The sequence below is a fragment of the Neodiprion virginianus genome, chromosome 1 (assembly GCF_021901495.1).
Source record: "Neodiprion virginianus isolate iyNeoVirg1 chromosome 1, iyNeoVirg1.1, whole genome shotgun sequence".
Taxonomy (NCBI): Eukaryota; Metazoa; Arthropoda; class Insecta; order Hymenoptera; family Diprionidae; genus Neodiprion; species Neodiprion virginianus.
Genome location: NC_060877.1, coordinates 25100903 through 25128333, shown reverse-complemented (window position 1 = coordinate 25128333; position 27431 = coordinate 25100903). Strand labels below are relative to the sequence as shown.

The 27431-nt window shown below is 41.3% G+C and overlaps 1 protein-coding gene across 9 annotated transcripts in view; it reads right to left on the bottom strand.

Annotated features, from left to right (window-relative positions):
• Positions 1–27431, bottom strand: part of LOC124310481 (stress-activated protein kinase JNK) — a 158627-nt gene that overhangs the window by 108348 nt on the left and 22848 nt on the right. For all 9 annotated transcript variants that reach the window (XM_046774491.1, XM_046774480.1, XM_046774482.1 and 6 more), the window contains exon 2: positions 19941–19990. The gene's annotated coding sequence lies outside the window, so the exon portion shown is untranslated. The remainder of the gene's footprint in view (positions 1–19940; positions 19991–27431) is intronic.

The following is a 27431-nucleotide window of genomic DNA, read 5'->3' as shown; positions in this document are numbered from 1 at the left end:
TTAGCTCTCAAAGCCGCAATTTCGTGCCTATAAAGCTTCGTGCGATGTGCATGGTTCACTTCGTGCACCACCAATGAATTTTCCAGACAAGAGTTTGAAAGTTCTCCCGAATCAATAAAACTGATTACAATATTCGATACCAAAATGCAAATACCTTATGCACCGGTTACTCTCGTCTCTCAAGTTCTCGGGACGTATCGACGTCCTCCTTCTCCAGCGAGCTGAGGACTAAAGAGGAGGCCATTAAAAGTGGCAGGAGTTGTTGAAATAATGAACAGACTCGATTGTTGCTAGAGGCTGGCACCGCGGGGTCAAAGACACTCGAGGGGTTGACGATAGCGAGCCAAGTATTACTCGCACACGCGAGATGCAGTGTCTGTATGAAATGACGAAGTTGCTGCAAACACCGATCTGTGCCTCCCTGCACAGTGTACCAATAAATAACCGTGTATGTTCTAATGTCAATTAATTTCTGTGCTAACATTTACACTGAGAGAAATTGTTAGATTCGGCTATCACTCAGTCCTTAACTATTTTCATTTTTCACCACGATCCAAAAATATAGTTCTAGGTAGAAAATGAAAATAAGTTTTGTACCTGTTACCAGAAAGTCTAGTATCTGTTACTCTTCTTTCTCATTACGATCACTGTTACTATATTTTTGCGTAAATAATCGGTGAAGGTTGCGCAATGAAAACTCGAGGACAGCAGATCCGAGAACGACAGCTAGTATGGAATGAATATGCAATTACGGTTTATCCCGGAGTGCGAAATAAATTATCTGCTAAGCCGATGATGTTGGAATTGATCATGATAATACGGATAACGTGAATGTCACGTTGCGAATAGTCATGTTATGCCGTCATTGCAGTATCAAAGTGAAGACGAGAAGATATACGGGTGAGAAGCTGCATGCACGAAGAGAATTCGGGTATCGATGTTTGCTTCGTTAATTCTCCATAGTTGCAATAAAATGTACGAATTCAGAGATACTCTTCTGTAATAGTTATTCCTAGGAAAATATGAGATCATAGGATTTCTATGTGAATTATTATATAATCTTGACCGACAAGAGTTAGTGCTCTATGTTTAGAAACAGTATTAATTAGTATTCCAAAATTAACAGTGTCGAAAAAATTGTTCCAAGGCATGATATATAGATCTACACAATCCATGTTCGAACGGTGAACTCTCCCCCCCCCCCCCCCCCAGGCCCCTGTCATTTCTCACTCTCGTATTTTTTCCGCACGACATTCAATCTCCTTAATGGACTTTGACTGAACTTGTATGACAAGACGCGAAGAGTCCCTGCAGTTTTACGAGAGCAAAAACACAGACATGTGTGTACATCGCTTACACGTTCGAGTACGCACGACAGATACGGTAGCGATGCGTCAAGTGTCAAGCGTTGAGTTTATTGTGGCACATGAAATCTGACGATCGTGAATTGCCAATGGTCGACTCGAGGGAGATAAGAACGAGCGGATAAATCAAGGATTCAAAAAGCCGAGAGAACCAGACTCGCGTACCTCCATCGTGCAAAATTACCTACCTATTACCATTGCGAAAAAAGAAGATAGGTAGGTCCCAGAGTTACGCAACACATTTTTCCCCAGTTCTGTTCCACTCGGTTCGTTTCACCGGGAAATCTCTGTACCCAATGTGGAATACGTTTTGCGTACCCACCAATGATGACTTTGAGTGAAATTAAAGCGTAGCATGGATACGTACGAATCAGTCAACTGCGGCTGCTGTGCAACGACGGTCGATGCGAGGGCACATCATATCATCATGGTGACTGTGGTATGCGTTACTTGAAGAGAACACCGCGTTGGTTTCGATACGAATTTCATCCACTTCACCGTTTATAGTCAAGTATCTATAATACCTGCACGGGAGGAATAAATTAATATTTAAAATATTTCCCAAGAGCGCGATCGCACTTTCCGAGCTGAACGTACATACCGCAGGGTATAAAATCTCGCGGGCCTTGATATAAGCACGTGAAAAATTCAGAAAATTCAGACTAATGGATGGGGATGAATTGCTGATGACCTTTTTTTTTTGTTTAGTGCCGAATGATAATGCGCAACTTTAAAATTTTTTTTATAATCATAAGAGAAGAGTATCCTATATCTTGTGGTATAAAACAATCGAAGCTAAAAACCAGATACTTAATTACGCATTACGCAGTGCGTGTCATGCCTATCTGTGCACGCATAGAAAACTCCGTTGAGAATAGGGAAACATTCGTTTTGTTAACACAACAACGCCATGTGTCAGGTAACTCGTGACACATCATCCTTTAAGGATCGGTCCTGTGCGTGTACAGTAACAAATCGGGGCTAGTAGCAGAGAACAAATAGAGTAGATCCATCCTCTTTTCATGGACAATGTTTGCGCTAGCCAAGAGGTAGCAGCCTCCGCGTCACCGGAGTAAATATGCATGAGGAGGTGCTGGAGACTGCAGAACCAATCCTCGTCGTCTACGTACACATACCGCTATTCAACGCCATGTACCAACGACGCGTCAAGTCTGACCGAGCATAATTTTACGTGTAGATTCGTCCACGTCTCGACACTCGGGCAGGGTAATTCATGCGTAAAACGTGATTTTCGGATAAATATACGGTGACATTGATAAAATGCTGGGAATTTAATTTGTCGTAAGAAAATTGTATCTTCTCAGCAACTGAGTTCCATAATGTAGCAAAAAATTAAACCTGCGTTACGTATAATGAATGGTACAAAAAAAAAAAATCAAGTTTTTCCTCCAAAACGGACACGGAAAGAAACTGTTACCATGAAACTCTTACGTATACTGTTTACTGCATCCCAAAAGTTCAATTTATGGGATAATCCACGGCGAAGGCCAGAGTTCTCGCAGTATTTATACAGAGCTTTCGGGACTTGGAAAAATACGGGGTTAAAAACTTTTCGCTATACATTTTCACGAAAATTTTTCACCCCAGAATTTTTTGCCTGCAGCCTCACACCGAGCGCAGTTATTATTCGAAATAAATCCGCATGAATAACCGAAGTTGTGAAGGGCGAAGTTGAAGTTTCGTATCACATCACGTCACGACGAGGGATGTGAAAGTGTGGTGCTGAGAATTTTCTATCCGTTGGGCAGAAGAACGCAATGGAAGGACTACATGACGGGCAAGAAAGAGGTGGTCGAATTTCGTTACATGTTCTTTGCGCTCCGACGCCTCGCGACGCTGCGACGCGACGCCCACGCCAAAGTCTTGCCCGAGACGGCCGGAGAGAACTTTCCAAACCATGTGCACCTTCTCATTGTCATGGCAGGTTCTGGAAAGGATTCAAGAGGTTATCTCTACTTCTGGTGCGAAAAGTTACGCGATAGTGGCGGAGTGTCGCGCGATGTTCAAACAGCCTGTGAAGCATCTGAGAGGGTTAAGTTTATGAAGGCGAGGGTTTCACGAAGAGTTGAAAGCAACCGTGAAAAGTCATATTCGTTCGTAAGCGCGGTAACAGATGTATTGCTTCTTACAATGAGTCTCGCACGCAATGTTAAACGAAACGGAAACTTATTAGGCGATGATTGAGTCCAGATTCTGTCAGTCCAAGACTGTGAGTATATGGTTCGTAATGTCCCATACTCATCGCGGTTGAGAGCCGCAACGCTGGCACTGCAGTAATTGAATTCAATTACACCACCGGTGGTCCGTTAGATCAAGGACTTGTGTACGGGGTCAAATTATCGGTCCTCTATGGACAGGATCAATTTTCCAAAGATGCAACCGAGGTTGAGGGAAACAGTGCAACGAAATAACTGCGCCCAACAGTTACAAGATTTGCAATTAATTATATATGATTCTATAACAGAATCTGTCTTGCTGAGTGATGGGAGCTCGTCATCAAAATTTAAAAGAGAATCCAAACGACTGAGAATTAAGCGTTGGGACAAAAGGACGAAGCAAAGAATTCTTAACAGTTTTCGAATTGTATAATAACGTATTTTGTATCGGAATAGTTAGGATACTGTCATGTTTAACAATAAGGACTGTTCCACGTATCCAGTTGAACAGCCTGAAAATACGGAGACACGAAAGAAATATTGCAACATCGTTACAGGTACCGTGTACTTTATACTTCAAATAAGAAGGCTACATGCCTACATCGTGCGAGGATTGATTCTCCGAGACGAGAAATCGGAAATGAGCTGTGAGAAAACTGCAAAACGCTGATAAGGCCTCGATTTTGGAGCTAATTTACTGTAAGTAACTGATTCCCCTCGAGTAGGAATCATCGAATAACCCGACAAACATACGTATCATTACCCCATTCACTGTGAGAAAGGTCTGTTCTCAGAGGCTCGTGAGGCAAAGGTGGAAACAAGTATGACAGTTTCTGTAACTGAACTAATCGTGAAATCGAATTAAGTATAAAATGTTATTACAAGTACAAGGAGGCTTTAAACGATGTGACGTTACGCTTGCGTCTTGTTGGTCAGTAAATAGAAGATATCACATGATGATGACGTATAGGAGGACAAAATATATAGTAAGAGTCAATAGCGATTCGAGCAGTAGCTTCTTGATAATTGAGTAATAATAATTGGTCCAATTTTAACGTTCCGCTTATTCATCGCTACTTCGCGAATTCCAAGTATCAATTTTTGATTTAGAAAGTTCAGTAGTTCTAGTCGGTTCACCGGGTCGTCGATGAGTTTCCTGTTTTTTATAGTCAATGAATTAAATGGAACATGCTGCAAGGCAATGATTCACGAACCAAAGATGGCTTTCGTGTACAACGAGGAACCGTAAGACGTCTTACAGACTTCTAATTCGATTCTTACCTGTTGTTTTATTCTGAGAAAATGCTGCTCTCTCGGCGTTGGTTTAACGTAAATGAGTCTAGACCAGCGGGCCGTGTCTATGCATGTATGCGTGTGTGCATCGTAGCTACTCCATTTACCGCAACAGCGCGAGTGAGCCATTACGCTATTTTTCATCCGGTTCATTAGATACTGCGCTAATCTGCACAGCAATACCGGTTTTATAAATTTTCTCTTTAGGTACTAAACGTAAGAAAAAGAATAAAGAAACCAAATAAAGACGGCACGTGCTGTTCGTACAAATTGAGAAAAGCAGCTCGGCGATCGAATGTTCAAGCAATATGGTATAGGTATATCGTCAAAGGATGATAAAGATTTTAGAGACAAATCGAACCAATTCCAACATCGATTTTACCACTCGTTTGGCAAAACGTTCGGCGGCTCTCAAGTTCTCCACCAATTTTCACGAGCATTTCCTCGGTATTAATGACGTGGTCTCTGATCTCTGACCGCTGACGCTTTCTTTTTTGCGAAAGGCGAGTAGAACGGATGTCAGTCGAAGTGATGCCTGACGCTTTCAAGCCGACCACCCCCTCTACGTTTTGGACTGTTGAAATATATACGTCATTTATATTTCTTAGGTAAAAATCGTGGAGTATCGACCAGCCTCGCTTCGAGACGCTCCGTGGGTTGAATAAACTTCGACACATTGAAGGCACCGTCGGTAGAAAAGTTGGAATGTATTTATCAGATAACCGTTCACTTTTTTAAAAGTATTTCTATGCAAACATCGATCTGTTTCGACTAGATCTACCAAAGTCCCAGGGGAGAAGGCTTACCATCAATTGCATTTTGCGGTAGACACCAACGTTGGAGAAGAAAACGCGATGCAAAGATTGGGAAGGACGAGTAACTGGATAAGAAGAAGAGAAATGAGGTAAAAGGGTGCAACAATCGCAGCCCGTATGCACCCTCTCTCAGCTTTCTGCAGCATTGAGGCTGGAAAAAAAGAATTTTTTCCGCTGTATTTCAATCTCAATTTCACGATGCATGCCATACGCGTGGGGCGCGAGTGTTCAACGACCTGACTCAATCTCGCTGTCACTGGTTAAACCAACACGGAATGAGAGACACGCCTCAAGCACTTTTTCGGTTTACTCGCATAACATCTATATTCACTGAGAACTTTTCTGGTTTGTCAGACGGACGTCACATATTGAAATCTCTTCCCCACCTCGGCCTCCAGCCGCGCTTTATGCGTAGACATCGAGTACCAACAAACCACTCTAAGCTCAGCGTCAGTGTCATAAATTCTCGTTTTTTTCCTCCATATTGTGGCTCATCCGGAATTCTCGAGATACTGAATCTTGGAATACAGCATGAACCCCGGTAACGTATGATGGATATGGGAGGATCGCTTATCGAAATCTAGACCATCTTTCACCATTCAGGCAAACTGTAAAATACGTCCAGTGCCTAATTTTCAGAATAATATTCCCAGTATTATAGATTCATCTTCCTGAAGTCGGCATTGAATATTTATTCCACCTTGGGTGCATAGTCTTGTAGGAGTGATTCGCTTTATCCGGTGAAGCGTTTGTCTTTCATCACAATCGTATAATCATGTTTAAAGATCTTGAAAATACAATGAAGGTAGGAGTTTCAGTTGCATAACAGAAAGACAAGTCGAATTTTTGAATTTGACTAAATTTGTACCATGCTAAACTGCACAGGCGTGATATTATGGGCAGCAATGTAGCCGCCTGTGCGTCTGAAAACTCGATGGAGAATCTGCGGGTAGAATTGAGTTAAGCCGCAAGGATTGATGGGGATAACGGTTCAAACTTTAACCTAGGAGAAATGCACCCCTGCAGTTTGGGGTCTGCGTGGTCGAAGCTTAAACTGACCACTTTTCGAACCACGCGAACCTCGCCGCGGTTGGTTAGCCTTGCAAATCCATGGCGACGAACGACGTAAGCCCGGTGCAATTTTCGCGGATCGCAAATTGAGTTGGAACGAATTTCCATCGTCATCGACCCCGGCGTCAACTATCGGAAGAATTTCAGGACCTGGAGGTGACGGAGGAGATATGGTAAAAGTGTAAGATCAAATCGATCAGGTTTCTTTTTGAATACCCAACGGTCATCTTTCGGGGCTTGGCACTTACTGCCAGCTGCAAGTTGGCATTAATATTGAAACCAAGATGAACGATATTAAACGGATTACAGTTTCTTTGATACCGGACAGAATGAACGTCGTGAATTAATTTTAGGAATCAAGATGGCGCCGGCATGGGAAAGCGAATCAGACACAACGCAGAGGCGTATATCGGTATTTGGGACCCCGCACCTAACTTCGTAAGCTTCTTAACCCCGCCCCGAAATACCCTGGCTGACCAGTGCCAGACTTTACAATATCCCGGCAAATTGCAAGAGCGGTTACGTCGTTGTGTTGGAGAGCTGAGGTAGCGACGTATATATACAATTTTACAATTCAACGAATCGAGAATCCGTCGCAAGTTTATTTTCACAAATGGCTTGAGGTGTCCGACGAACCCGACTCCCATTTATCCAAATTCCTCGTTGCCTTTTTAGATGGCGTTTGAAATTTCACGGCTAAAAAGTTTGTCGAACTTTTCAGGTCGTATCCTCTCACCGCCATTGCAACAAATCCTGAATAAATCAGGCGTGTCGAGACTTCGAGTGACAAGAGGATCGTCCACCGACAGTCAGCGTTCCCCCAGTTGTTTTCCAGAAGTGATCCGAATCACAAGACTAATCATGAAACCCTTTTGGCAGCACTTTGGCGAGGGTCCGCGGACCGTTGTCAAGGGTTTAAACCGAGGGATGTTGAACCACGATTTGTTTGAAGCCGACACGGTACTAAGGTGCCTCGTGATAGATTCCTTGATTGACTTACCAAGAGGTACAAGTTGGACCGTAGAAGGATCTCGAAATGATCCGCGTTATAGTGTAAAACTCACCTGAAACAACAAAAATAATGCGTTAATTTCACTTGTGACTATTGAAAACTTATCAGGGAAGGTGAGGCACGACGAACTCCCTAAGCCGATAATTATTTTTAGCGGCTTTTGAGCACCGGGTTTAATTCAACAAATGTTAAACAGACCTCTAATGATATCTCAATATTTAAAAAACATATCGTTTTTTTCCCAAATTTTTTTGGGGCTTCCGTTATGCCCCACGTTCCCCTATGTATATTATACATGGTTTAATGAAGGGATGGCGGACGTTTTCCTTCTCATCAATCGGAAGAAACAAAATCAAAATATCCAATCAAACGAAACGTACATACGTATAAACTTCAGCGCATGTACGGAAATCAGTTCCGTTTATTCGTAAGTACGAAGCTTCGAAGCAAATATTTTTACCCGAGCTCTAATCGGAGTTAAAGCCTGACAAATTGGGACACAGGGTGAACAACATTGAAACAGCCGGATGAAAAGCGTAAAAATCGATTGTCGATAAACTTGTTGGAGGAATTAATCGCCGATGCAAGTTTATCGACAATGTGTGTGCGCGTGTGTAAACACACATAGACGTACGGCTTGCAGTAGTTCGGAATACCTAGGTGAAGAGAGAGCGAGAGCACGGTGAGTTTACAGTGTTAGTCCCAAAAGTTACGCTTTACCTATCAAATTCATCTCATACAATACGTCACAGAATTTCCGAGGGTACTTCCAGAATTTTCTTTATCATCCTCGCTTTTCTAAAAAAATATAATAACATGAATAAACATACAGAGTAAACTTCGCATAATCATTCATCCGAGAAAATATAAAATTTCCCAAATTTTCAGATTTTTTTCTAACCATCCTGTATGACAAGAATATTTAATTTCTTTCTCCGATCGAACAAAAAGATATCACAAATTTCATTGTTCGGGCAATGATGAAAAAAAAACTTCTACACATTTCAACAGACGACTGACTTGGAATACAGCGCGTGTAAATGATCCGCGTATATCCGAAACGTCATCGCCTCGCTGATGACGACCAATTGATCGAGCAGTGGTGAAACGCACCCCTGAAACCAGCGACGCTGAGCTAACCTCCCGGTTGCCTACCCTTCTGATCCTTACGACCCCAAGTATACGCCGAGATCCGTGCGCTACTTGCGATTCAAGTCATGCGGCACCCGCTTCATTAATTAATAAACACTCCCCGCCACTCTCCCGCTATCTTGGCTTCCTTCCCTCGCCTGACTTTATTCCTCTACTTCCTCCTGCCCCCCCCCCCCCCCCCACCACCCTCCCGCCCCTCCCGTCCCCGACCCTTGACTCCTTTCTGACGTAATCCCCTCGTTCCCCGTAAATGATTATCATTATTTACGGGAAGTGAACTTTCTGTAAATATAACAAATTTGGCAGAGGTTTGTCCGTCGCTTCTGAAAAGGGTTGTGCAAAAAACTTTGTGTTTTTTTTTTTTTCAATCTGTTACAGGCTCGTAGTTACGGGGTGTGAATATAATGCTAGTACTTTAAACGTTAACGATGTCGATGATGTTGACGATTTCCACTCAGAATTTAAGCATTTTCATAAAAAAAAAAAAACGCGTGCTCTCGACACCGTTGCTCGGTGTAAGACGGGAATTCCTTCGTCATTTCGAGATTTTAAGCTCCGACTGAAAAGAGCACCGCGTAACCAGTTGCGCGATTTTAACGGACTCTTTGCAGAGTGCGACGATAAAGTGAAAAGGAAACGTTACAGCGAGCCGAAATTGGTAGGGTGACGAGGACTTCGATATTGGGACGTCCCTCCTGCTTCGTCTTTATCGTCAGAATATTAAAGCGTCAGCAAGTCGTTCGGGAGTGGTTTTATACTATACAAAACGCTCAAGGGGCTGACTCAACCCCAAAAAGATAGCGGGATTTTGTCGCAGCGATCTATAGATCACGTGGAAGTCGTCAGAGACGGAATTCAGGTTTGACATTGAATCGCGCGCATGTTCGTCATGGAAAAGGCACGCCATACCGCGATTAGCGAGCATTCATCCATCCGCCCACCTTGTACGTACGGGAAAACTGAAATTGAGAAACAAAAATTGGTTCTACTTGCTCGTATTAGTATATTATAGACCAAGCTGGGGAATAAAAGGTTCGCGTTCCTCGGGGAAGTTTGCCAGTTTAATCGATGGCAAGTCAAACAAACCAGCTTCACTTTTGGCACTGGTGAGAACGAGCCGGGAGTCGGGTTAGCTCGAAGGAGCTGTGATGGGAATAATCAATCTTGCGGTGGCCAAGAGGAACGCTGCCTAGGAGATGGAAAAGCGTAGGCGAAAGTATAGCGGAGGAAGCAGAAGTTGAGATCACTTCGACCGACGAAGTTGCGCTCGTTATTTATTACCACCTCCAGAAAGCGTTTTAATTATCTTTTTCTTCTTCTTCTTCGTCTTCAAGATGACGTACTGGCACTCTTGAGAAATAGGTTTTCGTTCTCGTTGAATGATTAAGCGATAAATAATTAAACGTTCGATAACCAACGGCTCCGATAATCTGTTTTCATCACGAGTGGAGATTTTATATGAAGAAAATTATCGAATATTTCGATATAAAATATAGTAATATAGTTTTTTTATAGGTATTATTTCAAATTAATCCTTTATTTGTAGCTGGTTTTTTTTCTTCAGTTTTATATGCACGCAGCTATGTGCAAATATATCCAAAAGCAGCTATTGCTTTTTCAATAATTTTCTCGCAAGCAACGTTCACTCTTTCAGGACAAAACTACGCGAGATTAATCGGTGAACAGTCTTTAATGCTGCAGATTAAGAATCAGAAGTTAATTTCCTTAATGGATTTATGAGAAAATCTCTTACCGCGTTGATAAGAATTTCATATTTTTCAATAAGCAGTCAGCGTACAGAGAAACAACCGGAGGCAAGAGTCCGTGACTCCACTGAAAATTCGTTCTCCAGTTAAAATCCGAAAAATTTAATATTCTTATTTTCCGCTGTTGGATAAACCCCTGTGAAAAGAATTTACATCCCAGGCTGAATATTCTCAACTGTAATAATATATATGTGTATACAAGATTGGCGAAGTACATTATTTCTCCATTCAACTGGATTAAATTACAAAAATTACTTTTCGCAAAATTTTACCAGGTATAATCAGGACAAACAAAATTCTCGTTTTCGATAGATAAAAAATATCATACGAAAGAATCGATATAGTATGCGATACATATTTTTAATCAAGAAAAAGTAGATTCGTTCGGTGATATCATCATTACACTATCTGCAATATACGTAGAGGAAATAAATTCTTAAAACCAGTAAATGCAGTTGTGACCATAATTGCAATAGGCATGCTTTCGTTTCACATATCCGTAACAATTGTATAACGTGTCGTGAAATTAATACTTAAATACCAACCAATTCATTCGCGTAATTCAGATCGCCACGTGCAGAGAATTCTGAGGGTAGTATGATTGAGATCAATCAGATTAAAAGCTTTAGCAATCATCGTTTGCAGTGTTCAATTTTTTGTATTATTCACTAGAGAGCCGTTACAGGTGAAGAATCGATACCAGGTAGGTACGAAAAGATATAAGCTGAATAAACAGTGAAAGCCTCTTTTTCACGATTCTTCTTCAACAGGCACCGGATACGATCTTGTCAGATGATATTTATCACGGGTAGAATTTGATTCAAAATAAACATTTTACGAGATTCAATCTTTCAGCCCATGGCGAAATCAAACGGTGCAGGCAGAAAGAGAATATCGAGATTTTGAAAGACCGTCGTGCACAGATTCTCGTCCAAGTTTCATACTACGCTTCATATTAAGTTATAATCTGGTTCCGTATCAAGAGTTCTAGTTAGCGGTTTACCAAGTACGCGAAAGAAATGTCAAGCAGAAACTGCGGCCCTTCACCACCACGTGGATGTTATATAACGGCATTGTTATGTCACAAATTTCAACGAACTAATAATAATATTCTACGTGCCTGACGTTCCAATCGGTCAGAACTTAAATAGTGAAATTTTTACTAACAGTAAATACCGCATGGATTCATAATTTCGCTGGCTATTGAACGATTTTTTAATCGAGCTTTATTAATCGGAACTTCAAAAGTCAAAAAAATTAGTTGTTTGGTTCTATAAATTTTTTTTCTCAGTATACACAGCGTCACAACGTGCAACTACTGATTACCGCGGAGTAATTAAAAAGCCAAGTAAGTGCTCAAACACGTCAATTACGAATTCCAGTTTTCGAGTGATACAATCTAAACAGAATATTAATGATGAATAAACTCGAGTTCTAACCGATTCAGCCTGCGTATACACTTGTTTGCTCGGAAGCATAGCGGGTGCATGGTTCATTGCCCATTTGCATTGACGTCGACGCGGCGAACTTTCCCGTGCATGCTGCAGTAATGAGACCCAGTCCACCCTCAGCGTGCTTTTTTATTTCCCAGTTCTTCCCCTTCTTTTCCAGTTTGCGAGTATATGTGTGTTTTTGTCTTTGTTGCCATGTTCACATTCTCCCTCCTCTTTTCCTCCGCCTCTCGTTTCGCTAGTTTTTCTATCCGTGTGCCCATTGAATGGAGGTAAAATGTTGACCGAAACTGCTTCAGGCTCGCCGAGTCTTGTTTGCGTTTGCATTATACCTGCACCAGCCTATTTAACAGAGGCCGTACTGTTTTTGGCAGCGCGGCTGCTCGCTACTGCTTTTGCACCTAAATTTTTGTGGTGTGGATTGCATGTGTTGCGGAAGTAAAAATGCTACCCGGGCTTTCGGCAGGTTCATGTTAGAAAAAAATTCCCTCGGGAATCTTCGCTGTAGCGTAACGGTAGGTACTTTTACCCGAACGTCAGACTTTGGACAATAACTGTCACTCAGTGACGCAGGAACTTTTCAAGGGATCACCGATTATAAATTAACATGATCGTAACCTGATTTTTCAACTCGGCAAAACAATCCAAAATAACCGGACCACCAACGGCGTCTCGAAGAATACGAAAAATTATCGTTTTACCTGCCTGGTGGTTGGTCGTTTCTGATTTAATTTTGATTCAATAAATTCTAATTAAGGGGGAAAACCACATCAGAAGGCTAATTTTCAGAGGTCTTTTATGATTTTTTTTATCACCATCCCAAATGTTGATTCATATTCTAAGAAAACATGTTAATAATGTAATAAACAACGATTTTGCTTTCGGATAAAAGTGCCGACTTCCACATTTCCCGCGAACAACGAATTCGGTCGACGACCTTCGGTGGACAAAAGCCCATACTTTGATATTTTCGCCAAACATGGCTTGAAAAATTTTGTAAATGTTATTCAACGCATTAGTGAAATAATGTCAAAGTGAGATCAAATTCCAATTAATTTTTCCCACTCAAAATAATTCATAAAAAACGCCTGAAAATCAGCCTCCTGATGTGATTTCTTCTCTCAACTGTTGGCTAAAGTATTCACATCATTAACTTTGACGCTTATCAATTTCGGTCAAGTTCTCTACATCATTTACAGCCAACTGTTTTGATAATGGATTTTCTTGATGATGTCCCGACACGCTGAACATTCTTTAATATTAATTTTTTTCAACCTCTTGATTGAGTAATTTAGCTTCATATTGCTGGAGTGATAAAAAAATTTTCATAATCGATCAATTTCTATTTGGCACCATTACGTGAAATAATTTCACGAAATTCCATTAGAAATGAAAAATACAGGAACTGCTCGGATATTTGACGGCACATAGTGATGAATTGTTTGTACACGTACGAGCGTACAGAGATGAAATAGGTGTTTTTGCGCCAACCCGGCAGTCGCGTTTGCTGTGAAACGAAACCACGGTGAACCTATGTAAGCCATAAATCTCATGAAACAACGGATCAAAAACCGGGATGCATTGTTTCGTTCGCAACACTTCGGTAACACGGATAATACGAGCAACGAGTATAACCATCGGCGGTAGCGAAGATCGCGTTTTGCGGTTAGATGAAATTCTGCAAAGAATTCCGAGGAGTAAAATTGCAGTGGAAATTATAGTTGGCGGAATGAAGGCAAGAAATTTCGGTGGGTGACACGAAGAAGCGGTCGGGCTGCATGTTGCAGTGAGTTTGATGCCCACGAATTGTTACATTGGTAGACGAGAGGGACGGGCAATGGTGTGTACGAGGCCGTGTTAAAACCTGTATGGGTATGCTTGGCGGGTGTGTAAGGGTGTCAAGGGTGGCGGAAGGGGCAAAAAGGGGCAGCAGAGGGCGGTGAACGTGAAATCGATAAACCAAGATGGCGGCGCACAGTGCCGCAGAATACCGCATCCACGGAACACCACGCATTCAGGGTGATTTCCTCCCTCGTTTCAATGACCGTAACGATATCACTGCAGCGCGATACGTCACATGCAAAATATTGCCGTCGGGGGTCGTCTCTGGCACGATATTGAAGCGTCATTACGACGTAATTGAAGCATCGGAGCAACCTTTCAGCGACTCAACACACACGATGATAATATGCCATGAATTATCGGCCGGCTGCTTTAAACTAACCAATTAACAAGCGCCGAAACAATTGTGATGTAGCCTTGATCGTATGTGCTTTTTCATTCACTGAATTTTTCTGTCTGACGAAATCTTGGCAAATTTATGCTGGTGTGTTTGACGGTATGTCATGAATTGTAAGGATTTCATACGAGAAACTGATATACCGTTTATAACTTGCGGAATTGCACCGCCGACCGCAAGTACGTGAAATACATACTCGCTAGAAAATCAACCCGATCATTACTCGTTAAGTTTCCAATTCGAATCGCAGTACAAGTGACACCATATGGATTAGTTTCTACATTCGCAGGCTTCGGAGTGCTCGAGCAAGGTAATTTTAGAGGAAATAGGAGGGTATTAAGGTTCCAATATTTTGTCATAGCACGGCCGAATGCAGCAAGATTAGATACACACTATGATGCCTGTTATTTTGGTCGTTTTGACATTCTCTCGATTGCGCCCGAAAAATATGTTCGAATTGCAAAAAGAAGGGAAAATTCTATGTAATTATAAAAATTTTCGGATAATAATAACACGTGCTTGGGGGCGATCGAAATTTTTCTTCCTATGTTAAGTTGGAAGTATAAAAATTTCAGTCCATTGTAGTTTATGGAAAAAAAGTGAATGACTGGCAAAATAGGGGGAAACCGACTGCTTTAGGGTACGTTTAGGGGAAGCCTTCAGTTTTAGACTCCTTATGGGGAGAGAAAAAAAAAATAGGGTACTTTCAGGGAAATAGGGGACCGACTGTGTAGCCCGAATTCGACAACAGAAATGTTCGGTGCGCAGCAGACTCTCAGAGTAACAATTACGTAACCACACGACCTAAATATTGAGATAGGATTAGCAGCAAACAACTAAATATTACATTCGACACTCCTAATTTGCCGCAATGCATTGGTACGATTAGAAGATAATTTAATTACAACTGAATGCGCCACATCTCTGTTAAACCACTCCAAACTCGAGAGCATTAGACATTGTGGAACCGCCGGAAAGGAGAATATTCACAAAGGTCAAAGTTGGTGCGATAAAGTAACTTCGTCGCGTAGCCGTTTTTATCCAGCATTTTAACTCGCAGTTGACAAATCAGACTCGTCGTGATGATTAATTATTTTCAAGTAACCTAACTGTATATCAATAACTAGGCGTGAAACATTGCTAAGTGATCATTCATCGATGGTACCTACCTACAAGAGGATATCAAACTTTTCGCTTGTAACCGCTCGAAACGTTTATCCGATCGTACACTTTTAACAAATTCGACCAATCTCGGCACGTGTGCGAGAGAGCCTCTTGGCTGTTTGCTAGAAAGATCAGAATTCGACGGTCCGTTGAACTAACTGCACGGTTCGTGGACTCGGCCGAGATTCGTCCGGAGATCCTAACAACCAGCCCTTATCATCGGTGCCTTCGACGGTTATGTCACGCAGGATTTCCTAAACCTTGCGATTGTCTTTTGCCGCGCGAAATGTTTCATCCAACTCGTTACGCGTACGTAAGTGTCTGTATAAACCGTGGATGTACACGTAAACTGACCAACTTGATTTGATTTTTGACTACCATATACTTGCTGAGTTTGCTTGCTATTTGGGTAATAATTTATGAAGACTGAAAAAAACTTGGACCGGATGAGTTCAGTGTTAACTATTATCCTGCAAACTTGCCTGAAAATTTTGAATTTTAATCACAGTTTTCTTCAACTTTGCAAAAACCTTGTTTTACATTTTTAGGAAACATTTCACCGTGATCTCTTTGATCAATATTTTACTTCCACAGTATTTTTATTATCCTGAAGAATCTTACCCCACTTTAGACGTAAAGTAATCAACTTTACTGTTGATCCTAACTGTGCATAAAGCAGCAAGTGTCCTTGCAGTATTTAGTCACTGAGAATTTTCGCTTTAAGCTGTGTTTCTAGCCATGACGAATTTCCAGTTCAGCTGTAGGTACAACACTTTATCAAGCGCTTGAAAATAAGACGAATGTAAACAACGTTGATGAAGTTTTGAAACAATGTAACACGACACAATTTTCTTACAAAGATTTTCATTATCTGACAACCAAGGCAAACGAACGATGGTTACTTTGTACATTTTTTTGTGAACAATTATCGTATCGAGCTTACAAAAAAGTAACCCTGTGCAGGCACTGATGGTTTATTACAACTATCGCAATTTTTTGTTCGACTACTTCGTCCTGTGAAAGTACCATTCATATGCCGAAGAAAATTCAACCTCGTGAAACTTTTCTAATAACAAGAAAAAATTGCAAAAACAAAGACTAAAAGGATGACATCTGATTAGACACGGTGCAATAAATCTAATGAAACAATTGCAACTTTCAGCAGAGTTTTGGAAGATGATCAAAGGAGTTTGACGACTAACTCGTTCAACTTGCGGGCATATTTTTTGTTCGAGAACGCTGCTGGGGCTCTGAAACACGTAAAATCCAGTATCTCATAGCGCATGAAGAGAGCGGCCAAAAGTGTTGATTTACGATGCTGTCCATAATGCAACGTGTTACTGCGGCTCAAGGCATTCCGACTGCGGTAAAGCGCAGTACTGCAGTCGCTTCGAGCGAATCAAGATTCAAAGCGACGTTGAACGGACGTGAATATTCTCAACTACGCGTGTAGATTGCATTCGTGTGTTCGTATACGTGATTATCGACTGAACACGCGTGCTGTGTTCTGAAAGATACATCACAGGATAAGCTGAAATGCTACCGCTAACCAGAACAAGGTCGAAAACACGGACTGGTCCGACATGTGTTTTAAGAAAAATTTTTATACGGATTTTAGTGACAATTTGAAAACTCAGAGAGAGATGCGGTGCTTGAGATCACAGGAAACTCGCGTCGTTTGATTGATATGAATAAAAAAAAGCTCGTTTACCAGAGAAGTATCGTTTCAATAGCCCTTCACCTCTTTCCATCCCTCAAAATTGATAAAAAAAAATACGCAAAGCGAAAAGCTCCAGTCTATAAAATTGAATGTGTGACATACCGATACGTGTAATAATCGAGTGATTTCTCATCCTGGTCTCGATTCGACTAACATATAAAACTATTTAGGAAGGCCTTCTAATCAATGAATTTCGATTGACGTCAGGCGGTGGAGTGTGTTGGGAAAATTGCCAGAAGGGAAAGGAAAACTCGTTCGAGGAATTTCGTAATTATGTCTAAAAATATCATGCAATAATCCACTCCCTATTAGGGGCGTATTTCTAAGGCATAACCATCCGGAAAATGCGCAACCCACGAGCCCTGCGGCAGTGGGACCACCACCGCGATTCGTATAACGTGTTGGAATTTCGGCGGAACGTCGACTTCGACCAGGACCAAAAACCACGAATCGATAATGAGGCATTCGATACTGTCGAGATCCGAAAAATTTTCCCATATTGTTTTTTTTTTTTTGTTTTTTTTTTTGGGGACGGATATTAAGTTATATAGTCGGATTATTGCGTGGAGTTATTCTCTGCGTGTTTCCATGCCACAAAATTACGATCAATGTCTTTCAGCGAGGGCCTACCTTCCTTACGTTTATTTTCTTTCTTGAATCTTTCAACGAACGACTGATTAAAGGATTCCGAAATTACAGCGCTGTTTCTTGCTGATGCGTGAAATATTTAGCAGAATTTTTATTAGTGCTTCCGCGTGGATCCGAGCTATCCGAATTATCTAACTATCGGATTCTTCAATTATAAAACTTCAAATCAGAATAGTTAGTATATCCAGAATAATTTATACGAAATTTGCAAATAAATTACGTTCACACCGCAAGTTTAACAAATTTGAAACACAGTTGTGTATTTTTGCAACAACGTTTTATAAGATTACGAGTCAGCTGTCGGACTCACACGGAACGTATGACAATTCCACTTTGCTGTACAGAATTTTTACTCTTGCTCCACTTCTGCGCAGAAAATCTGTAGTAATTTCGCAAACATTTTCAAGAGTATACACATAATAGTAGTTATAACTAACACGTACGTAGGTATCTGTAATACTTGTAGTTCAACTATTTTAACACGAACCCTGTGCGAGAAACCAAACTATTCGTATTATGAGGATAGTTTAAGTATCCAAATAAATCAAGTGCTCTAACTATTCGAATAGTTGGGATAGTTCGAATAGTACGCATACCTGGGTACCCGAGTACTGGAACTATCCGAATAGCCCGGATATCCGATTTTGAAGCGTTGGATCCGATCGATCCGGGTTGTTCGGATAATCCGGATACTCAAAAAAGCGATGGCTTTAATTATTACAGGTCCTGTCAATGCTGGAATATCAGGTATTCGATTTTCGGTTTGTTTAGCAAGCAGGTTAGAACAAAATATTGCTTTGTTTGCTGAGTAGAGATGAAACCAGGAAAAGGGTGGTTGACTCTCGAGTTACAACAAAAACACCCAGCACATCAGGCGCGGATGAACGCGTTGATAAATAATTTTGAGAGACAGTGACAAAATCAAGAACTGAATATGTAATGTGTCTAAGTGGCGCATTGTGTACCAGCGGCTTTGCGCGAAACTCAATAAGACTTAATTGGAATTGTTAACATGCAGGAGTACAAGAGAACAATAAGGCGGCGTGCGGCTCTCAAATTCGATGTCATCCGAACGTATGTGCAGACATTCGAGCACCTCTCGCATTGTCGAAGTTGTACGCGCGTCGTGTTATTACGTTAATTAATATCATACCTCATGTTCTTCAATTTACCCCAGTTGACTAAGAAACGCCATACAGAGTGGTTCTCGATTCTGAATTGCGGTTTGTTCGAATAATCGGATGTGGATCCAGGTGAATGAAAAACGTGGGGTATTTTCAACGTATCATTAAATTATAAGAATTATACGTCCTGAAGTTCCCGTGAAAAATAAATATGGCAACAAGGAGGCGGATAAACGGAGTAATGGCAAGAAATTTAAAAAAAAAGTTTTTATACCAACTTAACAACCGAGGTAAAAACTAACGGTGTAAAATTTTTGTACCAGGGGTTTAAGCTCATTACAGGTTTTAATTAAAACGTTAATATTCCTGAACGAAGCTTTGGGTACAGAATCAGAGGACAAACTAAAAAGTTTCCTATTCGGAACTACTGCGATATGCAGCTCTACAAAGCTGAGTAAAAAAGTCGGAAAAAAGAAGAAAGACATAATTTCGCAATTTACCCCGAACTGCGCTGAATAGCAGTATAGCCAATTACAGTCAACGTTTTTTTTCCGACAAAACCCGCTGTTCAATAGTTAAAATATAAAGTGCCCTGCAACCCTGTTAAGTGTAATTCGGCTATATTCAAGTTACACTGCGGCTCGTAGGTGATTAAGAATTAACCGACAAGAAAATAAAACGGGTGGTTAACTGACCCTAAAGAATTAGCAACGATCTCCGGCTAGAAAAAAGCGACGAGGAAAGGCCAGAGAATGAAATGAGAATGTTGTACTCGAACCAACCATATTGCAACAATGCAAATTGCTCAATCTGAGGTTCAGAAAATATTTTTTACACGTCAGAAATTCACTTGTAGTTAACCGTCTTTGTTACTCATTCTTGTTATTTTCAATTTGGACAATCCGTTTGTTCATTCCATACGTGATTCATGATCTTTCACTCACCGGTTCAGAAGACGGAATCCGCATCAGTCGGTGTCAGGATTTTTTATCGTCTGCAACAAAAGTAGGAGAAAATCTGCGATTAGAGAGGTTGGTAAAATACTTTGCTGACGACCAATCGAATCGAATTCCAATTAACGGTATTATATGAGGTCGGCCAAGGCTGCCAAGATCCAACGAGGCTTCATTGGCGACTACTTTCGGGACGCTGATCACCCCCATTGAGGGGAACACGCGCGTCTCTGACACAGGAGGAGGAATTATTACGCGGGTGGCCGGACGGAGGTTTTCTGTCTAGGCACCGTGTTTCGGAGAGCGATTTCCTTTTGTCCCGCAAGCCTTTTCAGACATTATCTTCTACCTTGTAAGGGGGAAAATATGCGGGAATAATATCTCATATTTTCCACTGCACAATATTTATATACAGTATTTTTTATAAGCTGCATTCTCCACGTTTTATATCGACTTGTGGAAACATGAATCTTGCAGAAAGCCTCAGCCGCAAGAATCGCAGCATTAAATACATAATATCCTCACTGTGCTTTCAAGCGAATTCTATCGTCGTCTCTTGTCTTACCGATGACGACAAGCCTCGGAAATGGACCGCTAGAAATTATCGGTTTTCCGCTACTCTGCTCGTCGTCGGCGTTACAGAAATATTAACGAATTTGCATATTCAAGACGAAACCTTGAAATGCGATAAGTGGTAATTAACAAGGTGATTGTGTTTGGGGTAATGCAATTGATTGCCGCGTTATCATTAACAACAATCGAGTGCATATGAGCGAGCTAACCAATAAACAATTCAGATTACTATTTGTTAACATGTCATTTCGGCTCTGTACATGAACCACAAAAAATTTACGGAGATGAACATTTTAATAACCATTTGTATGCAATTATCTCTGAGAATGGTATTCCAATTTTCGTTTCATCGTGCAAACATGTACGGGACTAATTTTTGATGGGAAAAAATGTAAAAAGAAATCTAATAAAATCAAACCGATGTGTGAAATAATTAAATTAGTAACAGCATATTGCAATAACGAAAAGTCCAAAAGCCATACGCTTAGCATTTGATGACTTCTCTGTATAGAAGTTATACAAACAACGATATCGGAAAAGAGAGAAAGAGAGAGGGTGAGAGTAAGCAGACACAGACTTTCGAGGTCTGAAACAATTGAAATATTCATCGAGAATCCACTTTGCCGAGAGGTAACGAACTTGATGGGGCAATAAATAATTAACGAGTGACCTGTCTCTCATCGCAGAGGTATGGGTGATGGGTACGTGTATACTGTATATATACATCTTTTACACGTCTGGGTTCGCCACGTAGACATCGTCATCTTCGAGAAGCCACCGTACTACTAATAACTGTTTCTCCTCGTATCTGACTATGCAAATACCAGCTCCATGTACTTACGTCGAATTCACCCTCCGTGAAATTCGATACGTATTATGCAACGGAAAAAAAAAAGGAAAGAAACAACGAACACAAATAATGCCATGTTTCCATCGCATCTCCTGTATCACGTAGAGAAATTACACATTCATTGTATCTTCAGAGGGGTGAATTCTAAATGTTTGACAGTTTGTTGTGCAAAAGTTGTATGCTATGGCTTTTACGAGCACTGTACACTTTCGTTGTGTATTGTTAACATGAAATCCGAAACTCCAAAACTATATCCGGTTCTGATAAAAAAAATTTCAACATCACCTCCTGGCTGTACGATTTACTATTTTTACATCAACGGGAGACTTCGGTGAGATTTTAATTATCGATTGAAAATTGTCGTACAGGAAAACTCATTCACCGATTTAGACTATGGTAGTATAGACTTTGAAAAAAAGTTTCAGCCCCCTGCAATGAATGTGTATGCGCAAGGAATTTGTAGCCCCAGTGGGTTGAATTTTTTTTTCAAATCCTCTACTACCATAATCGAAAAATTGGTGGAAGGATTTTCTTGTGCAACTATTTTTCAATCAGAATAACAAAACGAACGAAGTTCGCTAAATTGCTTGACGAATCTCGGAAAAGATAGACGCAGCAAAGTGATCGGATACGAAACCAACAATTAAGCCCAATTCAGAGCCCATTGTGCTTTGGTTGAGGTATAGAGTGAAGGAGCTAAGAGCAAAGAGGGTGTGAGTTTAGGGTTGAGGAGAAGAAGAGCGGGGGAAAATATGAGGATTCCCTGGAGCACGCAATACCCTTCAACGACGCGACGCGACGGCGCGGCGGGACAAAATCCACGGTTATCCGCTCATCACAGAAATTATTTAGACTGACATCTGAGCGAGAAAGGTCCTCCAAACGCGACCCTTACCACCAAAACAGTAATTACTGTCAGGCATGTGTTATGAGGGATAGTGGAAGGTGAAGGCGCAGGGTTGTGTAGATTGGACCGTCAATATATTTTAAATAGACGGTAGCAGAGTTCGCAACATCGTGGAGTGCGATACACCCTAAGAATAAGAATTATTATACGAGATGTTTCTCTCCGGCTGATGTACGACGAAAAAAAATCGTTGTAAGCACGAGTCTTCGTACGTTAAAACGTACGCGGTTGGTACGTAAGTACGAAGAATGAACTTTTTTACCGTCAAAGGGAGAGCTTGGTTGTACGTCTGAGAAAAGCTCAGGGACACGTGTATTCTATGGAAATGCAATTGGTTTCTTCTTTCGGGACCGTTTGAGTTATACGTCCGCATGGAAATGGTATTTTTCAACTTTATAGAGAGGACGTTAATTTCATCGACGTTGAGCCAAAGGTTTTTTGTTCTCCTTTTTTGCGTCGTTTATCGTGGTTAACACTTCCAAAACTGTTCTCGATTTCATCAACGATTAATCGCAACCGGTGAAGAATCATTGTTCAACGGTGTACTTTTTCACCGTGAGTATATTAGGTTTTAGGCGTAAGACTATAATATTTCACCCGGTATATTCGGCAGAAGAAAGGGCTTCATCAATTTGGTTAGAAATTTGAATGAAAAATCAAAAACCTACGTAACCCAAAAGATTCGCGAATAAATTTCCTGTCCAATAATACGGAAGAAAAATGAGATGATGAAAAGCAAGGAAGGACCTCGAGAAAAGTGCGGTGAAAATGTAAAGCAGAATTCTGATTGCGACTGTCAAAACACTTAAGAAGGTTGTGCGTTACACACACGTCCCTACTTTTACATGCCTGCTATGTGCCAGAAATGTAAAATATACATTGTATATACAGGTGCACATAGGAAAGAGGCAGGTATGTACCTATATCTCAAAATGATTGCGGGTTGGTCGCACTGGGAAAAATAAACTGGCTTATTTGAATCTTAATGTGGTGCAGTGACTGAATGTGGAAGCATTTCCATCTAAAGTACGTCCGGGGAATCGATTTAGTTTATTCACCCCACCGCCTTTCAAACTTCCTCTCAGTTATTTCCTGTGAACGTGAATTTCCAGCGAATACCACGAGACAAGTATATTCCCGTGGCAGTGGTAATTAGGAGCGTTATTCTACAAACAACGACCTGTCCGCTGAAACAGACAATGCAGCTGCTGTCCGTTGGGAGAGAGAAAATGAAACGTTAAATTTACGGCTGTACGGTTTTTCAGCGTTCGCTGTCATATTAATACATAGCGCATCTCTTGGCGTGGTTAACGTGTTATCCTCAAAGGCTTAGCAAAGTTGAACGGTGGTTAAATAAAGAGGGATTCTTTGATGACTTCGGTACAGTACAGGATGAAACTGTAACCTCTCGAACTATCATATCGATACTGTAAACAAACGCCGATCTCACCCACTTGATCTTGATTTCTCACAATCAGTGATGTCCCGATTTTCACCGTGTCCAGGAATAAAAAAGAACATCTTAACGAGCTCTAATTATTTCAAGCAGACCAAACCAGGCTGACTACATTCATCGTATCGACCCGATAAAAAGATCGCGCGATCACAGTTCTGGCTGAATCATTCCAAACGTATATGTTATCGATCGTGAGTTCTACGGTGACTCGATACGCTAGAAATATTTCAATTTTTGGCTCCTGATTGCGATAACAGCTGCCGATGATCAAATTTGAAATGATTTCCATAGTTGTTGAAGAACCTCGGCAGCAAGTGCTCTTCCATGGCTACGAGAAAATGAAATGCCGTAAAAAATCGATGACTGGATAGGTGCTCAATTGAATAGAAGGCGAAAGCTTGGCTTTGTTTGGCGGCTGAATTTCAACCTTGAACAATAGAGCAACGGAGGCAAGTTGCCAGAGTGCAATTGACATTCCTCCTTAGAATTTCACACCAGCGACCAAAGAAGCGGAGATTGTCTCGTGCGATTATTAATTATAAGCGAAGGTAAGCGGACATGATTGAGATAAAACTTGTCACGCGCCAGTCACAACTATAGGTATCAACGATTAGGTACGTTATAAACGTTGACTAAAATTTGGAACAAAAATGAAAACAGACAAGACCGTTGAATGATATTTTGACGCAATGCGTCAAACGTTGTTTCAGGTACAGATTACGCCACCAGAGGGAGAGTCTACATTCACGGCATTGAAACAATCTACAAAGAGAGATAGCTAGTTTTAGAAAGCGTCAAATACTCGTCGAAAAATACTCTCCAAAACTGTTTAACCGGTATGAGATGCTTGATTATCGGTAACTTGAAATGATCCCAAGCCTGCTAGCAAGGACGAGCATACTTCTTCGAATATTTTATTGATGACACGATTATACTTGCAGTGTACAATGATTAACGGTCCACTGTAAAGGCCGCAAACCATCCAGACTGACAGCTTCAAGTGATTGCTTGAACAGGAAGGTAGCTGAAAATTCCGCCCATTTTTTTCTCCATCTACCACGCCCAGAAGTAGATTTGTTACGCGTCTACCGTACTTTTAAACCCCGCCTTTCTGTTGCAGTGTCATTCGTAAATTCAACTCCGCTGTTACAAATGGCAAGAAAGCATGGAAGCAAGAGTAAAAAGCTCACCACACTTCCCCGCATGTAGAACGACAATTTTGTGACGAGGCTCGTGGTTCCTTATTTCCTGCTATGAAGCACATTCCTGATACATGCTCACGAAAACTCGAGTTACTGGAACAGCACGTTATGCACTGCAATAATTCGTTGGTTATCTATAATTAGATTATATTGAGCATTCACAATAACAAATTTTAAAACGAAGAACGACTTTTACGCTCCGTAAATAGGCAGCTATTGGAGTACTTTTAATAATTCTACACTGCAGTACAGTCCGAGCTTTTGAATTGTGGAAAATTAAAGCTATGAAATGAAAAAGATTGTCGACTTGAAAACACGCGATCAAACGATGAACACGAGCCGAACCGAATGGTAGGTAACTAACTGCCACTTGGCAACGGCAAATACGTGATACGTAACACATGCAGTCGAGGTTACAGCTCCAACAATCGTTCCTAATTTAGTACTCCGAGTTCGCGTTTTGCACTTGCACGTTTTTTTCGTTCTCTCTCGATCAACCTCAAAGGGACTGGATTGAATTGCTTTTGAATATCCCCGACATTCGAGAATTCCTCAGAAACCTATAGGGCTATAAATTGAATTTTCGCGAAACAGAGAAAAATTGGCAATGATTTTTATACATTTCACAATATATATCATAGCTACACACCTGTTTCTATTCATATGCATACATAGTAGATACATTTGCCAGCAGCAACTCGTAAATAGTTGCAATATAGTGAATCACCAGCTGTTGGAAGCTTCGTACCGTTTCACTTGTGAACATGTGATTCGAACTAGCAACTCCTGTGATGATAAATCAGAAAAGAAACACGAGCCCACCGCGAGGACTTACTTACATTGCGTTTGAACCACGTGACGCTAAAGCTGCTGAGAATGCGAAATGATTTATGACGGAACAACCGCACAGAGTTTTAGGCGGAGGTCGGCAGTTTCAGCAACAGAAACTCGCCAACGCCAAAACTTTTACCTGATTATCGTGCTCGCGTCTTTTTTTAGAAGTCCGGCTCCCCGTCTAGGGAAATACGAATGATGAAAACGTCGTTAGACTTTGCAGAGCTAGACGAGCTTAAGGACTGCACGGTGAATTTTAACGCGATTAAGCGCCTAGGGAGATCAAAGCGAAGCACAATTAAAGCTGCGAACAAGTTCAGAGGACGGAACTGCGTTTGCACTCCGTACTCTTCCTGTGCAGGTGGACAAGCACCAGAAGCTGGGTACGAAACGGAAATAGGTGTAGGTATAATCCGAATGGGAGATTATTCACCCCGCCTGCGGCACCCGTAGGCTGATCTTCCCGTTTTCGGCTGAATCCGGTAGGGATCGGATCCGCGGTTCGGGCCTTTTAATTTTACGCCTCCGTTGATTAAACGCGGCTCTTTCCTCGCCTCGGGATTCTCCCCGCCATCCCGCCCAGCTCGTTCACTCTCGTTTTTACGACTGTTTCGACTTGAAGAATGATTTAGCCGCTGCCGCTCCGACCCCCCCGTGGAGTTTTAATAAAATTGTTTCCTCACACCGGCAGCGTCGTCGCTGCCTTCGGACTCTCAGCGATTCGAAGCGACCCGCTTTCAGCTTGATTTTTCCTTCACATTTCGCTTTTTTAATTTAACAAAGTCGAATCCGACGCCATTACAGTTCCGCAATGCAGTCCTTTTTCATTCTCTTTAAAACTCGATTTCGGAGCCGGAAGCTGTTGATGTAAATAAAATCGTTTTCAACGCTAACGGGACTCAGTTTGACCAACCATATACACGAGGGCAGATTAATTAACCCTTTTAGTAGCAGTGAAATTCTCAGCGTTCTACATCAAAAATTTCTGTGTCCTAGCCTTATCACACAGTTTATTTGCAACTTCAAATGATCTTTGTTACTTCGTATAACCCCAAAAACCCCCGAGTAAGAAGTTTCGACTAGAATCGTCGAATTTCGATTGTTTTTTTCGATTTTATATCCGCAATATTGAGTCCGCCGTCTTGGATTCAGAAATTATCAAATTCAGACTTCGAATTCGTGATCAGTGATCCCAAAACCACCCAGTAATCAAATTTAGGCCAAAACATTGAGTTGAAAAACGTGTGACCGAAAGGCTTAAAGTTTCTAAATCCCAACTATAAAAGAGGACCTGTACACTGGCACATCGATGACTTTGCCTACACAGAAGTCCTTAATTCTCAAATTTTCCAGCGAGTGCTCTCCTAGTCTTCGTCCTTCAGAACCTACCCCGAATCCTGAATCAATGTTCCATTGTTTCGTTCGAATAAACAAACACTCACCGATGGTTTCAATTTCCAATGATCCGCATCTACAGTTTCCTAGACCCGAATACGAGTCTAATAGCGAATCCAAGTCTCGGTACAACGTGGTCAAAGGATCGCAAGAAGGTAAACAGAGTATAATGACGCACTAGGATCACGGACACGAAGGTGAACGCGCGTGTAGTCGCCGAGTGAGGCATATCCAGTGCTTAAGTGCTCGCAAAAGCCATAGAAGC